Consider the following 16,711-nt stretch of genomic DNA (forward strand, 5'->3'; position numbering starts at 1 on the left):
TGTAGCATTATTCACAGTAGCCACGATATGGAAACAACCTAAGTGTCTGTCAATGGACAAATGGGTTAAAAATGTGGTACATATACACAATGAAATACTATTCAGCCTTTAAAAAGCAGGAAATTTGGTCACTTAAGACAGCATAGTTAAACCTAACGAACATTATGCTATGTGAAATAATCCAGGCACAGAGAGACAAATGCCATATGATCTCACTTATATGTGGAATGTAAAAAAGTTGAACTCACAGAAGTAGAGAGTAGAATCGTGGTTACCAGAGGATGGGGGTGTGGCAGATGGGGAGAGGGGAAATGATAATCAGAGTATAAAGTTTTGGTTAGACAGGAGGAATAAGTTCTGGTTATCTATTGCAGGGCATTGTGACTATAGCTAATAATAATAATGTCTTGTACATTTCAAAATAGCTAAAAAAGAGGATTCTTGATGTTCTCACCACAAATAAGTTATAAATATTTGAGGTGATGTGATATGTTACTTAGCCTGATTTGATCTTTCCACAATGTGTACATGTAACAAAACATCATACTGAGACCCATAACTATATACAATTATTTGTCAATTAAAAATCAAATAAAGCCAAAAATTACAAAAGAAATAAACAAGAGTCTTCCCTTGTTGTTTTTCTCCTCCTTTTCCTGCACCCACCATTCTGGCCCACCAAATTGCACCACCCTGAGAAAATCAGAACTGATTTCACAATGGAATTTAATTATGTTTAGTCTTTCTACAACAATCTAGACTCTGAAGTCATCTCTCCTTCCATAGACTCTCATTTCCCCACGTCTCTCTGCAGCCTCTTTTCTGACCTCATCTCTCACCCACCTCATTTCTGAAACCCTTCCACTGAAACTCGTAGTTATTAGGAACCTCTTTCCTTTACCTTCTTGCTTTGACTGAACCTGATTTTCCTTGGGGACATGTTTCTTTATGAACCCTCTCAAGCTTTAGTTATTTTTCTCCCACAACATTTTACCACCAGAGATGGAGGTAGGGAGAGCTTTCTCCTTGCTCCAACAGCCCATTCTCCCTCCCCCTTTCTCAAGCTTTCCTAGCTTTAAATCTCATGCCATCCAACCACCTGTCACACCTTGCTGCTATTTTCTGCAAACCCTCCAGGCACTCCTCATTCCCTGAAGAGTTTATTGGCTTATAAACTCCTGGCTTATTGTCACTGTTCCCAGTTCTACTTCTTGCATAATTCTTGGTGATTTCATTATCCTTGTAATGTTCCTTCTAATGCCCTGGATTTTCAGTTCCTTCTTTTCACCAATGATTTTGTCCTGCTCTCCTTCTGGGCCAGTTGTTCACAGGGCTATGCCCTATACCTGTCGATTATCAACATCTAGCACCTCTCCATAATCTCAGTGTCAAGAAGTCTACTCTTCAAGTCTCAGTTCTTACCTTTCTAGCTTACTTCCTCTCATACCCAGCTCCAACAATTGTTTTTGGTTCACCAGGGACCTATCATCCATTGATCCTTCTATCACTTTTCCCCACAGCATTTCTCTCTTCTCAGCTCCTCGCTTTCTTTCTTGCCCATAGCAACTTCCAATATCAATTACTACAATCACGGTCTTGAAAATTCCCTAAATTCCCTTACTCCACTTCCATTTTATATACTCACCTGACCAAACCTCAACCATAGTTAAAGCCTAATATTCTCCTACCCCATGTCTATATCTTCATAGTTAAATTAGCCAGATAAGAATACTCAACCAGGATAATTGGCCTCATTTAAAATTCATGACCACCAACATCAAATGTGATACTAGTCCTACTGCTTAACAATCCTGCTACAATTTCTTTCTGCGTTTCTTGAAGACAATTTTTTCTTCTCTTTTTCCCCATACCTCCAAGACATCCTTCATCATTCTCACTCTTAGCAGGAAGCTTTCTAATACACTGAGAAAACAGCAGCAAACAGAAGAGAGTATCCACAACAGAAGAGATTATCCACAACAGAAGAGAGTGTCCACAAGCTCCCGCCACTCATCTTGCCGCCTACCTGTAGCTGTGCTCATATGCTGAGCTTCTAGTACTATTCCACTCATATGCTAGATTCCATCGCGTCTTCTTGACCCAAATTTTTGCTCCAATATTACTTTCTCAGTGAGTCCTTCTTTAACAACCTCTTTAAAATTTCACTTTCCTTGGCATTCTTTATTCTCATCCAATTATTCATTGTTTTCTCCATATCATTTGTCACCATCTAACAGAGTATGTATTGTGATTATTTGTCGACTGTATTACTTTCCTTCCCTCTGTAATGGAAGTTCCATGAGCAGAGAATTTTATGTTTCATTCACTAGTGTCTAAAAGAGTTCCTGGAATGGAGTAACTGCTCAATAAATATTATGGAATGGAAGAATAAACAAATGAGTGAACTTCGGTTTTGGGCAGTGAGTTAGATATAGCCATGGCATAAATGTATGGGACTTTCCAACAGGATATTATGAGGGGATTTTAGGGCAATTTTATATATTTGGAGTTTATGTACAAAATAAGAAGAGAAGTCACAAGAATAAATAAGAGTGCAAATAAAGATTAGAGAGAGGAGGCACATTTGGCAGGATGTTTTATGTGAAAGTTTAAAAACATCTGTATCTAAAATGATAGTTCTGTTCCCATTATGATACTAAACAGGGTATGGTTATTTTTATTAAATGTCATTTGTATATGAATATGTACATGTATATGTATATGTAAATGGTTTACTAAGCCAAGAAGTATGCCGATTACTTTTGGACATTGAATAACAGAAACTAAATAAAATTATGAAACAAAGAGGTATAGTCACTTCTGCTGGCAAAGGTAAGAAAAAGTTTATGTCTGGACGCTACAGAGCTAGTCAGCCTCAAATCCTGCAAGGTCATTTTTCGTGATGGTTTTGACAGTGAAACGGTCATTAGAATCTTGACCTCCTTAATTTTAGAGTATTACTGCATTAATTCTATAATATACAACACTTATTTGATTATCAAAGACATTATGAAATATATTTGTGTGTGTATGTGTATATATACAAAAGTGTATATATGTGAATGTATACATATGTGTGTGCATCTATATATCTACCTAAATATATATTCAGTTGGTAGTACGCATCTGACATTTTTAGTGACATTATGCTGAAAAGTCTCCACAAACCAGTGTATTTATTCTGTTGTTTAATATATTACTTATTTTAAAAGGCCACTTGAAAACATACATTTTTACAGCTAACATGACTATGACTTGACCCCTTGCATTGTCTGGGGATTGGTGTGGTTATAGTAATGTTATATATCCATGTAAAGAATTCTATAATAACAATTTAGGTGACAATCCCAAGTGAAACAGTCATGACTGCCCCTAATTCAGATAATCTTTATCTGCCTATCTCTACATTTGTAAGTCAGGCAAGAATTTGGGTTAAGAAACACCATCGTCTAGCTCCTCAGTTCTAGTCCCTTTCAAAATGAACTGCACTTATTTGAAGAACTTCATGACACAGCAAGGTTTGGCTGACTGCTCTTGCCTTGACTTGATTCAATCAAGCCATCAGCCTATTTTAGGATCAGAGAGAAAGGCGCCCTCCCACGAACATTCTAGAATATAACCATATTTTAAGGTTCTTAATATTTAGTTTTCATGGCATAAGCAATAAAGTGAAAAACCCAGTACAGATATTTGCTTGTGTTATAAAGATAGGCCCCAAGTTTAGATTTTTAACTAAAACACTCATTAATGATAAATGGGCTATACTATTAACTCTTTCTAACTTTGTTTATTATTGTTATATTTTTCCTCAACAAAACAGGAAATAGAAAATTCATAATGTAAAATGGAACAGATTGGAATCTAAAAATACAGGAAGTTTTAAAAACTACAGAAACTGTGATTGTTGATGACTTAATCCAATAAATAAAGCCTGAGTTTATTTGGTCGTAATCAAAACTTTTTTTTTTTTTTTTTTTTTTGAGAGGGAGTCTTGCTCAGTCGCCCAGGCTGGAGTGCAGTGGTGCAATCTCGGCTCACTGCAAGCTCCACCTCCCGGGTTCATGCCATTCTCCTGCCTCAGCCTCCCGAGTAGCGAGTAGCGGGGACTACAGGCGCCAGCCACCACGCCGGGCTAATTTTTTGTATTTTTAGTAGAGACGGGGTTTCACCATGTTAGCCAAAATAGTCTCGATCTCCTGACCTCGTGATCTGCCCGCCTCGGCCTCCCAGAGTGCTGGGATTACAGGCCTGAGCCACCGTGCCCGGCCAAACCTTGATGTTTTTGATATTAAGAAATTAAAATATTAGCAGATTAAAATAAAGTCGGAATATTTTGTGAAACTTGGTCATATTTGTATTCTGATAGTTTGAGTTGGTAAGATAATTACAACTTTGAATTTCCTTTTATATGTTTTTCTACTTTAATATGCCTACAAATCACTTGGGGATCTTGTTAAACTGATGATTGTGATTCTCTATGTTTGGATTGGGACTTGAGATTCTAATAAACTCCCCAGTAATACAGATGTATGGACCATACTTTGAATAGTAAGGATTTAGAGGACAATTAGAGTAATCTTACTTAGGTTATTCATTTTTACAATCATTTTATTAAATCGAGTTATTTCATTATTTAACAACTAATGTTACATTTCTTTGGGAAGAAAAATTCAAATAGTTTCTAGCAACAAAATTGTTGTAATATGTAATGCTTCATTATTAAGTATAATTTTTCAGTTATATAACTTGCTTCATTTTTTTTACATGAGTTGCAACACAAGGCAATAAATAATCTAAAGTTAGACTGTCATCTTTACAAGTTGATTTCATGAATGTTTCAGAGGAAAACAAGTTTAATTTCTTCAGCTAAAAACAAAAGTGGCATTATATTTTTCTGGTTGAGACTGTCAAAATTTTCTATAACACTTGAGCAGGTAAATCTATTAAGTTTTCATATGTTAAATCTCTTTCTTGAGCTATCAGTGGGAAATGATTAATTAAAGAAAAATTAAAATGAGTCAAAATTGAAGATACAGGAACATTAAGTTGTATTTGGGAATGCTGTGTGAGCAAAAATATGATTTCTTGATATTATTTGTCTAATGCAAAAATAAATATACTTATGAAAAATGTCACAATATTTTTTTTTGTCATGTTAAGTGCAGTGTCTAATCTTGGTGACATGCTTATTAAATTTTGTTTTCCCATGCACAATGCACTGAAGACCCAAATTAGGGTTCTCTTAGGGGAGGTACTGATCAAGTGTAAATTGCAAACCAGTGATTTGGGTGAAATTCAGAAAGGCCTGATGCTGTAAGCATTTGTGTATGAGATGGGATAACTTAAGCCTATGCTATAGAAGAGTATATCATATGAATGTACAGTAAAGCACTATAAATCTGCAAATTTATTAACTTCACATAACTTTTATAATCCCTTGGGATTTATTTTGGCCTGATGGAGATGTACTGTGTTACAAGACTTTCATTGTAACTACAGCAGAAAGCCAAAGAAATGATTCTGAAACAGATAACCCCTGCCAGGAGCAGGAATACAACTTACTGGATGGAATATGTTTATATGTTGTCAGCAAGGGAAGAGATGTGGACAAGGTCAGAGTCAAAAGGATAAACACAAACAAGTTGTTTTTCACACATTGGGGAAGAGACCTTAGGATAAATACTAGTACTTACAGTATATTTATTTAGATTTCGTATACATTAAAACTCTAAACACATACGTAACTCCAAATACATCTGCTTTTTTACTGCAAACATTCTTAGATCTCACAGTAATTTCTCAGTTATCACGGATGAAGAGATTGTGGGCTGGTTAGTCCTCCAAGGCTAGTATGAATTAAAGAAACAGGGGGAGTGTGTAGTTTCATTTTAATATGGACTCTACCCTAAAATTTTCTCTCCCAGAGTTTTTAAAAACAGCCAGTCTGTCATTTTTTCTCCTTTTGCTTATGATTTTTCTCCTGTTTTTCTGACTTTTACTGCATCCCAAACTTTTGCATTTCCATTGATTGATATTCTGTCCTGCAAACACGGTTATTCTTTGAACATGATTTAGTTTACTGCACGCTCCTATTGTTTAGCATGTGGAGGTGATCTGCTCACGGAGAACATTATAGCTGACTCTGGCGCTTCTTCCCATTCTCAAAGCTACCTTCAGCCCTTCAAGGTAACATTTATATTTCTCAGGTACATTTGTACTTGATTGGATGTATTGGGCTTAAGTGTAAGAAAAAAATATTTTTACATATTCATATTATAATTATTTCATTATATGGGGGAAAGAGGAAATGATAACAGGGAGAAGGGCACTAACATTTATTGCATATTCACTTTATTTTTGTAATTCCAAATGTGTTATATTATTTTTTCCTTATAACAATGCTTCAGATAATATTTTTTTGAAAGAGTAGGAATTAACAAACTTTTCCCACATTGTCCAGCCCATAGGAGGGTAACCTGAATGAGTCAGGTCTCTCTGGCTCCCAAAGTGGCAAAAACTTTAAATTATTCAGATGGGTAATAATATACCACAATTTAGTCTATCTTTATAATGTAACACCTTTATAATGCAATCAGCCAATTCACAGTACCTTACAGTATGTCAAGGGAGTTAACCTAATGGTTATAGTGGGAACAGAATCAGTTCAAAACTAACATGTATTCTGATTGTGTTTGTAAACCCAGATACAACATGTATGTCAATCTAAAGTGTATATATGTATGTTCTCTTTGAAAGCTTTATACATTTTTGTTTGGCTAAACTAATACAACAGTAACTAAATTTCTTAGGATAGTTATGCATAATAAAAATAGTAATTGAAATTGTGTATCAGGTATGGCATTGATCCTGACAATAATTTACATGTAACAATTTATGAAGGGCATGCCCAAGATGGCCGAACAGGAACATCTCCAGCCTCCAGCTACCAGTGTGAGCCACACAGAGGACAGGCGATTTCTGCACTTTCAACTGAGGCACCAGGTTCATCTCACTGGGGCGTGTCAGACAGTTGGCCCTGGTCCCCGGGTGCAGCCCGACCAGTGAGAGCTGAAGCAGGGCGAGGCATCATCTCACCTGGGAAGCGCAAGGGGGAAGGTAATTCCTTTTCCTAACCAAAGGAAAGTGAGACACACAACACCTGGAAAATTGGGTAACTCCCACCATAATACTGTGCTTTACCAAGGGTCTTAGCAAACAGTACACCAAGAGATTATATCCCACACCTGGCCCAGAGGGTCTCACACCCATGTAGCCTCACTCATTGCTAGCATAGCAGTCTGAGATCTAACTGCAAGGCGGCAGTGAGGCTGGGAGAGGGGCGCCCGCCATTGCTGAGGCTTAAGTAGGTAAACAAAGCTGCTGGGAAGCTCGAATTGGGTGGAGCCCACCACAGCTCAAGGAGGTCAGCCTGCCTCTGTGGACTCCTCCTCTGGGGACAATGCATAGCTAAACAAAAAGCAGTAGAAACCTCAGCAGAGGTAAATGCCCCTGTCTGACAGCTTTGAAGAGAGCAGTGGATCTCCCAGCATAGAGGCTGAGATCTGAGAATGTACAGACTGCCTGCTCAAGTGGGTCTCTGACCCCTGAGTAGCCTAACTGTAAGACATCCCCCAATAGGTGCAGACCGACACCTCACACCTCACACGGTGGGGTACACCCCTGAGACAAAGCTTCCAGAGCAAGAATCAGACAGCAACACTTGCTGATCAACAATATTCTATCTTCTGCAGCCTCTGCTGCTGATACCCAGGCAAACAGGGTCTGGAGTGGACCTCAAGCAAACTCTGACAGACCTACAGCTGAGGGTCCTGACTGTTAGAAGGAAAACTAACAAACAGAAGGGACACCCACACCAAAACCCCATCAGTACATCACCATCATCAAAGACCAAAAACAGATAAAACCACAAAGATGGGGAAAAAGCAGTGCAGAAAAGCTGGAAATTCAAAAAATCAGAGCGCATCTCCCCCTCCAAAGGAACGCAGCTCATTGCCAGCAATGGAGCAAAGCTGGACGGAGAATGACTTTGATGAGTTAAGAGAAGAAGGCTTCAGTCAATCAAACTTCTCAGAGCTAATGGAGGAACTACGTAATCAGTGCAAAGAAACTAAAAACCTTGAAAAAAGAATGGATGAATGGATAACTAGAATAATCAATGCAGAGAAGACATTAAAAGAACAGATAGAGATGAAAATCATAACACGAGAACTATGTGATAAATGCACAAGCTGCAGTAATGACTCGATCAACTGGAAGAAAGAGTATTAGTGATTGAAGATCAAATGAATGAAATGAAGTGAGAAGAGAAGTATAGAGAAAAAAGAGTAAAAAGAAATGAACAAAACCTCTAAGAAATATGGGATTATGTGAAAAGACCAAACCTACGTCTGACTGGTGTGCCTAAAAGTGACGGGGAGAATGGAACCAAGTTGGAAAACACTCTGCAGGATATCGTCCAGGAGAACTTCCTCAACCTAGTAAGGCAGGCCAACATTCAAATTCAGGAAATACAGAGAACACCACAAAGATACTCCTTGAGAAGAGTAAATCCAAGACACATAATTGTCAGATTCACCAAACTTGAAATGAAGGAAAAAATGTTAAGGTAAGCCAGAGAGAAAGGTCGGGTTACACACAAAGGGAAGCCCATCAGACTAACAGCAGATCTCTCAGCAGAAACTCTACAAGCCAGAAGAGAGTGGGGGCCAATATTCAACATTCTTAAAGAAAAGAATTTTCAACCCAGAATTTCATATCCAGCCAAACTAAGTTTCATAAGTGAAGGAGAAATAAAATCCTTTACAGACAAGCAAATGCTTAGAGATTTTGTTACCACCAGGCCTGCCTTACAAGAGTTCCTGAAGGAAGCACTAAACATGGAAAGGAACAACAGGTACCAACTACTGCAAAAACATGTCAAAATATAAAGTCCATTGATGCTAGGAAGAAACTACATCAACTAGCGAGCAAAATAACCAGCTAATATCATAACAACAGGATCAAGTTCACACATAACAATATTAACCTTAAATGTAAATGGACTAAATGGTGCAATTAAAAGAAGTAGGCTGGCAAATTAGATAAAGAGTCAAGACCCATCAGTGTGCTGTATTCAGGAGACCCATCTCACATGCAGAGACACACATAGGCTCAAAATAAAGGGATGGAGGAAGATCTACCAAGTAAATGGAAAACAAACAAACAAACAAAAAGCAAGGGTTGCAATCCCAGTCTCTGATAAAACAGACTTTAAACCATCAATGATCAAAAGAGACAAAGAAGGCCATTACATAATGGTAAAGGGATCAATTCATCAGGAAGAGCCAACTATCCTAAATATATATGCACCCAATACAGGAGCACCCAGATTCATAAAGCAAGTCCTTAGAGACTTATAAAGAGACTTAGACTCCCATACAACAATAATGGGAGACTTTAACACCCCACTGTCAACATTAGACAGATCAACGAGACAGAAAGTTAACAAGGATATCCAGGAATTGAACTCAACTCTGCACGAGGCGGACCTAATAGACATCTACAGAACTCTCCACCCCAAATCAAGAGAATATACATTCTTCTCAGCACCACATTGCACTTATTCAAAAATTGACCACATAGTTGGAAGTAAGGCACTCCTCAGCAAACGTAAAAGAACAGAAATTATAACAAACTGTCTCTCAGACCACAGTGCAATCAAACTAGAACTCAGGACTAAGAAACTCAATCAAAACCGCTCACCTACATGGAAACTGAACAACCTGCTCCTGAATGACTACTGGGTACATAATGAAATGAAGGCAGAAATAAAGATGTTCTTTGAAATCAATGAGAACAAAGATACAACATACCAGAATCTCTGGGACACATTTAAAGCAGTGTGTAGAGGGAAATTTATAGCACTAAATGCCCACAAGAAAAATCTGGAAAGATCTAAAATTGACACGCTAACATCACAATTAAAGAACTAGAAAAGCAAGAGCAAACACATTCAAAAGCCAGCAGAAGGCAAGAAATAACTAAGACCAGAGCAGAACTGAAGGAGATAGAGGCACAAAAAATCCTCCAAAAAAATAAATGAATCCAGGAGCTGGTTTTTTGAAAAGATCAACAAAATTGATAGACCACTAGCAAGACTAATAAAGAAGAAAAGAGAGAAGAATCAGATAGATGCAATAAAAAATGATAAAGGGGATATCACCACCGACCCCACAGAAATACAAACTACCATCAGAGAATACTATAAACACCTCTATACAAATAAACTTGTGAACCTAGAAGAAATAGATACTTTCCTGGACACTTACACTCTCCCAAGACTAAACCAGGAAGAAGTTGAATCCCTGAATAGACCAATAGCAGGCTCTGAAATTGAGGCAATAATTAATAGCCTACCAACAAAATAGTGCAGGACCAGACGGATTCACAGCCGAATTCCACCAGAGGTGCAAGGAGGAGCTGGTACCATTCCTTCTGAAACTATTCCAATCAATAGAAAAAGAGGGAATCCTCCCTAACTCATTTTATGAGGCCAACATCATCCTGATACCAAAGACTGGCAGAGATACAACAAAAAAAGGGAATTTTACACCAATATCCCTGATGAACATCAATGCAAAAATCCTCAGTAAAATACTGGAAAAACCGAATTCAGCAGCACATCAAAAAGCTTATCCATCATGATCAAGTGGATTTCATCCCTGGGATGCAAAGCTGGTTCAACAAACACAAATCAATAAACATAATCCAGCATATAAACAGAACTAAAGACAAAAACCACATGATTATCTCAATAGATGCAGAAAAGGCCTTTGACAAAATTTAACAGCCTTTCATGCTAAAAACTCTCAATAAATTAGGTATTGATGGAATGTACCTCAAAATAATAAGAGCTATTTATGACAAACCCACAGCCAATATCATACTGAATGGGCAAAAACTGGAAGCATTCCTCTTGAAAACTGGCACAAGACAGGGATTCCCTCTCTCACCACTCCTATTCAACATAGTGTTGGAAGTCCTGGCCAGGGCAATCAGGCAAGAGAAAGAAATAAAGGGTATTCAGTTAGGAAAAGAAGTCAAACTGTCCCTGTTTGCAGATGACAAGATTGTATATTTAGAAAAACCCAATGTCTCAGCCCAAAATCTCCTTAAGCTGATAAGCAACTTCAGCAAAGTCTCAGGATACAAAATCAAAGTGCAAAAATCACAAGCATTCTTATACACCAGTATCAGGCAAACAGAGAGCCAAATCAGGAATGAACTCCCATTCACAATAGCCTCAAAGAGAATAAAATACCTAGGAATCCAACGTATAAGGGATGTAAAGGACCTCTTCAAGGAGAACTACAAGCCACTGCTCAGTGAAATAAAAGAGGACACAAGCAAATGGAAGAACATACCATGCTCATGGATAGGAGGAATCAATATTGTGAAAATGGCCATACTGCCCAAGGTAATTTATAGATTCAATGCCATCCCCATTAAGCTACCAATGACTTTCTTCACAGAATTGGAAAAAACTGCTTTAAAGTTCATATGGAACCAAAAAAGAGCCCGCATTGCCAAGACCATCCTAAATCAAAAGAACAAAGCTGGAGGCATCATGTTACTTGACTTCTAACTATACTACAAGGCTACAGTAACCAAAACAGCATGGTACTGATACCAAAACAGATATGTAGACCAATGGAACAAAACAGAACCCTCAGAAATAATACCACACATCTACAGCCATCTGATCTTTGACAAACCTGAGAAAAACAAGAAATGGGGAAAGGATTCCCTATTTAATAAATGGTGCTGGGAAAATTGGCTAGTCATAAGTAGAAAGCTGAAACTGAATCCTTTCCTTACACCTTATACGAAAATTAATTCAAGATGGATTAGAGACTTAAATGTTAGACTTAAAACCATAAAAACCCTAGAAGAAAACCTAGGTAATACCATTGAGGACATAGGCATGGGCAAGGACTTCATGTCTAAAACACCAAAAGCAATGGCAACAAAAGCCAAAATTGACAAATGGGATCTAATTAAACTAAAGAGCCTCTGCACAGCAAAAGAAACTACCATCAGAGTTAACAGGCAACCTATAGAATGGGAGAAAATTTTTTCAAACTACTCATCGGACAAAGGGCTCATATCTAGAACCTATAAAGAACTCAACCAAATTTACAAGAAAAAAAACAACCAACCCCATCAAAAAGTGGGCAAAGGATATGAACAGGCACTTCTGAAAAGAAGACATTCATAGAGCCAACAGACACATGAAAAAATGTTCATCATCACTCGCCACTGGAGAAATGCAAATCAAAACCACAATGAGATACCATCTCACACCAGTTAGAATGGCGATCATTAAAAAGTCAGGAAACAACATTTGCTAGAAAGGATGTGGAGAAATAGGAACACTTTTACACTGTTGGTGGGACTGTAAACTAGTTCAACCATTGTGAAGGACAGTGTGGCGATTCCTTAAGGATCTAGAACTAGAAATACCATTTGACCCAGCCATCCCATTACCAGGGATATACCCAAAGGATTATAAGTCATGCTGCTATAAAGACACACGCACACATATGTTTATTGCAGCACTATTCACAATAGCAAAGAGTTGGAATCAACCCAAATGTCCATCAGTGACAGACTGGATTAAGAAAATGTGGCACATATACACCATGGAATACTATGCAGCCATAAAAAAGGATGAGTTTGTGTCCTTTGTAGGGTCGTGGATGCAGCTGGAAACCATCATTCTCAGAAAACTATGCAAGAACAGAAAACCAAATACCGCATCTTCTCACTCATAGGTGGGAATTGAACGATGAGATCACTTGGACACAGGAAGGAGATCATCACACATCGGGTCCTATTGTGGGGAGGGGGGAGGGGGGAGGGATAGCATTAGGAGATATACCTAATGTAAATGACGAGTTAATGGGTGCAGCACACCAACATGGCACATGAATACATATGTAACAAACCTGCAGGTTGTGCACATGTACCCTAGAACTTAAAGTATAATTAAAAAAAAGAGATAAGAACGATTAAAAAAATTTATATGTTATTACAACTTTCTTAAAATTACACAGTTTGAAAGTAAGTGGTAGAGCCAAAATTCAAACTCCAGATTTTCTTATCCCAAAATTCATTTTTAACCATATATTAAAAATGCATACATTTTTACCATGCACAAAATAGAGATAAAAGATTTTACCACCTTCAGTTTGTGCGTATTTGTAGTAATTTGTGGAAGCTGAAATGCACCCTATTCCTAGTGGCTGGTTCAATTCCAGATTGATTCTAGGCACTCTAAGGCTGAGAATATCCATGTTTGAGCTGGAAGAAGAGAAGAAAGAATACTAGGTTTGCAATGAACTAAGATATTAGATCTTATTTATAATCAGGTTCTCAAACTTTTCTAGAAGGTCATTTTTGCTTCTGGAGCCATTCTGAAGGTTGAGGTTCATTGACAGGTTTCCCAAAGCCTTACTTTATACCTTTTTATGACCCCACATATGATGCACCACAGTATTCTGTGTCCGATAAGAACTCAACCTATAAAGGTTGTTGTTGATGTTGCAGTTCTTTAGCCTGCCTTCAGACATTCTTTCTTTAAAATAAATTTGTGGTGCATATGTAAGTTTTATAAATGATGTTATAGGATACACACAGATAGCAAAAATCCCAAATACAATATAATTCTATTAAATTTAGTTCTCATTTTTAACATCATATCTCTAGACTTGTTCTTCCTGCATATCTGCCCTTTTGAATCCCATGACCTATGTCTCCTCATTTACTCTCTCCCAAGAAAGACTTTTAAAGTTGTTTTCTTATTTATATTAGGAGAAGGGTGAACTTTCCTTGGCCATTCTGTGTTACAGAATGGGAAATTAACAGCTGGCTATTTCAGTCTTTATTTCTAGGTATCTCTCAATTCATCCAAGGATTCTAAACTAAACCACATAGGTATTTCTTCAGTAAAATATCTTGTTATACAGAGGCCAAGATGTTCAAAGATGATACAGTTATAAAATGGCATGCAATTTGTGGCGTGCTGATTAAAAATAGTCAAATGATAAAGCATTATAATTAATCACATCTTCATTGGAGATTATGCCCTAGGCAGCTGAGAATTTCCTTAGGACTATTTTAGTATGATTTTGTAGCTAATTTGAGATGAAACAAAGCACTATTGTTAATGTTTTAGTAGTTTACTATTATATTTTAGAATCTATTGACCCCAGTACTTTATAATATATGGCCAAAAACATTATTCTAGTCTTTAAAAAATAACTCTAATATTTTATGCTTACGATTTTTAAGCATTATGTCAGAATGAACAAAATCAGCATTAAGACCATATCCCTGAGATAGTCACTATTAGTGTTTTGTTGTATTTCCAACTTTTTTCCAATGATAACAATGCACATTTTAATAGTTTTACTTTTGATTGTAATTTTATTACATACATGGAAATAATTTTTCTCAGAGAAGAAACAGCTCAATAAATCAATGGGAAAATAAAATTTACTTCAATGCTTTTTTTCTTGGAAACAAGTATTATGTTGAAAAAGAAATATATGTCTGTGTATATATACATATATATTAGCTCTGTGATATGTGAGCTAAGCTGGAGATATATCTTGATTCCGCCCACTTCTCTCCCTCCCTGCTGATGTTGCTTTAGTCTAAACCACCATTATCTCTTGTCTGACATAATTTCCTAACTTCCTTCTTTTCAATGTTCTGTCTTTCAATCTTGTGTCTCAAGAATTCATTCTTTTCACAGTAGCCAGTAATCTTTAAAACCTGAAATTAGACTGTGCCGCTCTTTAAACTCTCTCAGTGGCTTTTTACACTGAGAATTAAATCCAAACTCCTCATCTTTTTCTATGAAACTCTACATAATCTGATTCTTATTTTCTTCTGGGACTAAATTTTGTACTATTCTCTCCTTTATTCACTACCTCCATCCATTCAGATTTCCTACATTTTTTTGGCCATTGTATAATCTGTACCTTTCAAGGAATTTTCTCATTTTATCTATATTGTTGAATTACTTAGCATAAAATTATTCATAATGTTCTCTTACTCTTTTAATATTTTTAGAATCTGTAGTGATAGCTTCACTTTGATTCCTGATATCAGTAATTTATATTTTCTCTCCTTTTGGCCAGTTTAATCAGAGGTTTAACAGTTTTATTTATTTATTTATTTTCAAAGATTCAACTTTGATTTTTTGGCTTTTCTGTATTGTTTCTGTTGCTTTCTTCATTTATTCCCAGTCTTATTTTATTATTTTCTTCTTTCTACACACTATAGATTTAATTTGCTTTTGCCTTTTAACTTTTCTAGGTGGAAATGTAAACCTTCCTTCTTTTTTACTTACTGCATACCGTTTTTTTTTTTTTTTCTTATCTTTTCTTTTTTTTCAGTTACGGAGAGGGAAACATTGAAATCTTTACCTGAAACTGTGGCTATACGTCTCTTCAGTTTTCTCAATTTTAGCTTTATGCATTTTAAAGATTTGTCATTAGCCACGTAGACAAATAGTCTTGTTATGTATCCTTGATGAATTGCTCCTTTTATCTTTATGAAAAATCCTTCTTTATCTGCAGTATATCATTTTTTGAAGTATGATATCAGTCTTTATCTAATAAAGTCATTCCTACTTTGTCACATTTAGAGTTTACATGGCATATTTTTTTCCAACCTTTGGCTTTTAGTCCATCTGTGCCTCTATAAAGTAGCTTTATTTTAGTCAGCATATAGTTGCGTCTTTTTTTTTTATATAGTCTGACAATCTACCTTTTAATTGGATATATCCACTATCGAATAATGTAATTATTGATATGTTAGTTTTAAGATTGCTATCTTGCTATTTATTTTCTATGTTTTTCATCTGTTCTTTCTTCTTTTCTTCTATGCTTTGTAATTAAATGAATAAATTTTAGTATTCAATCTTATCTCTATTATTGGTTTATTGCATATCCTTTTTTTTTTTCTTTTTTGAGATCAAGTCTTGCTCTGTTACCCAGGCTGGAGTGCAGTGGCACAATCTTGGCTCATTACAGTCTCCATCTCCCGGATTCAAGCGATTCTCCTGCCTCAGCCTCCCAAGTAGCTGAGATTTCAGGCATGTGCCACCACGCCTGGCTAATTTTTGTATTTTTAGTGGAGATGGGGTTTCACCATGTTGCCCAGGCTGGTCTTAAACTCCTGGCCTCAAGTTATCTGTCTGCCTTGGCCTCCCAAATTGTTGGGATTACGGGTATGAGCCACCTTGCCTGCTTAATCCTTTATTCTTTTAGTGGTTGTTCTATGGTTTATAGTATGTGCCTTTAATTTGCCTTAGTCTACACTCATCTCTTGTTATATTACACGTATAACACAAGAATTTTACAACAAAATACTTCCATTTGCCCTATCTTGATTTTATATATTTTTTCGTATACTTTATCTCTACATATGCTATAAGCCTGAAAATACATTTTTATGGCTTTAAATAGTCAAGTGTCTTAATTTTTTAATACACAATACTAAATTTTTGTATATCCTTATATTACCCTCCCTTGCACTCTATTCATTTGTGTAGATCCCAATTTCCATTTGTCATTATTTTCCTTCAACTCAGATAATTTTCTTTGTTATTATTTTAGTGCAGGTTTGGTGGTTTCATTCT

Source organism: Macaca nemestrina, chromosome 8, assembly GCF_043159975.1.
Source record: "Macaca nemestrina isolate mMacNem1 chromosome 8, mMacNem.hap1, whole genome shotgun sequence".
In the NCBI taxonomy this organism is placed as follows: domain Eukaryota; kingdom Metazoa; phylum Chordata; class Mammalia; order Primates; family Cercopithecidae; genus Macaca; species Macaca nemestrina.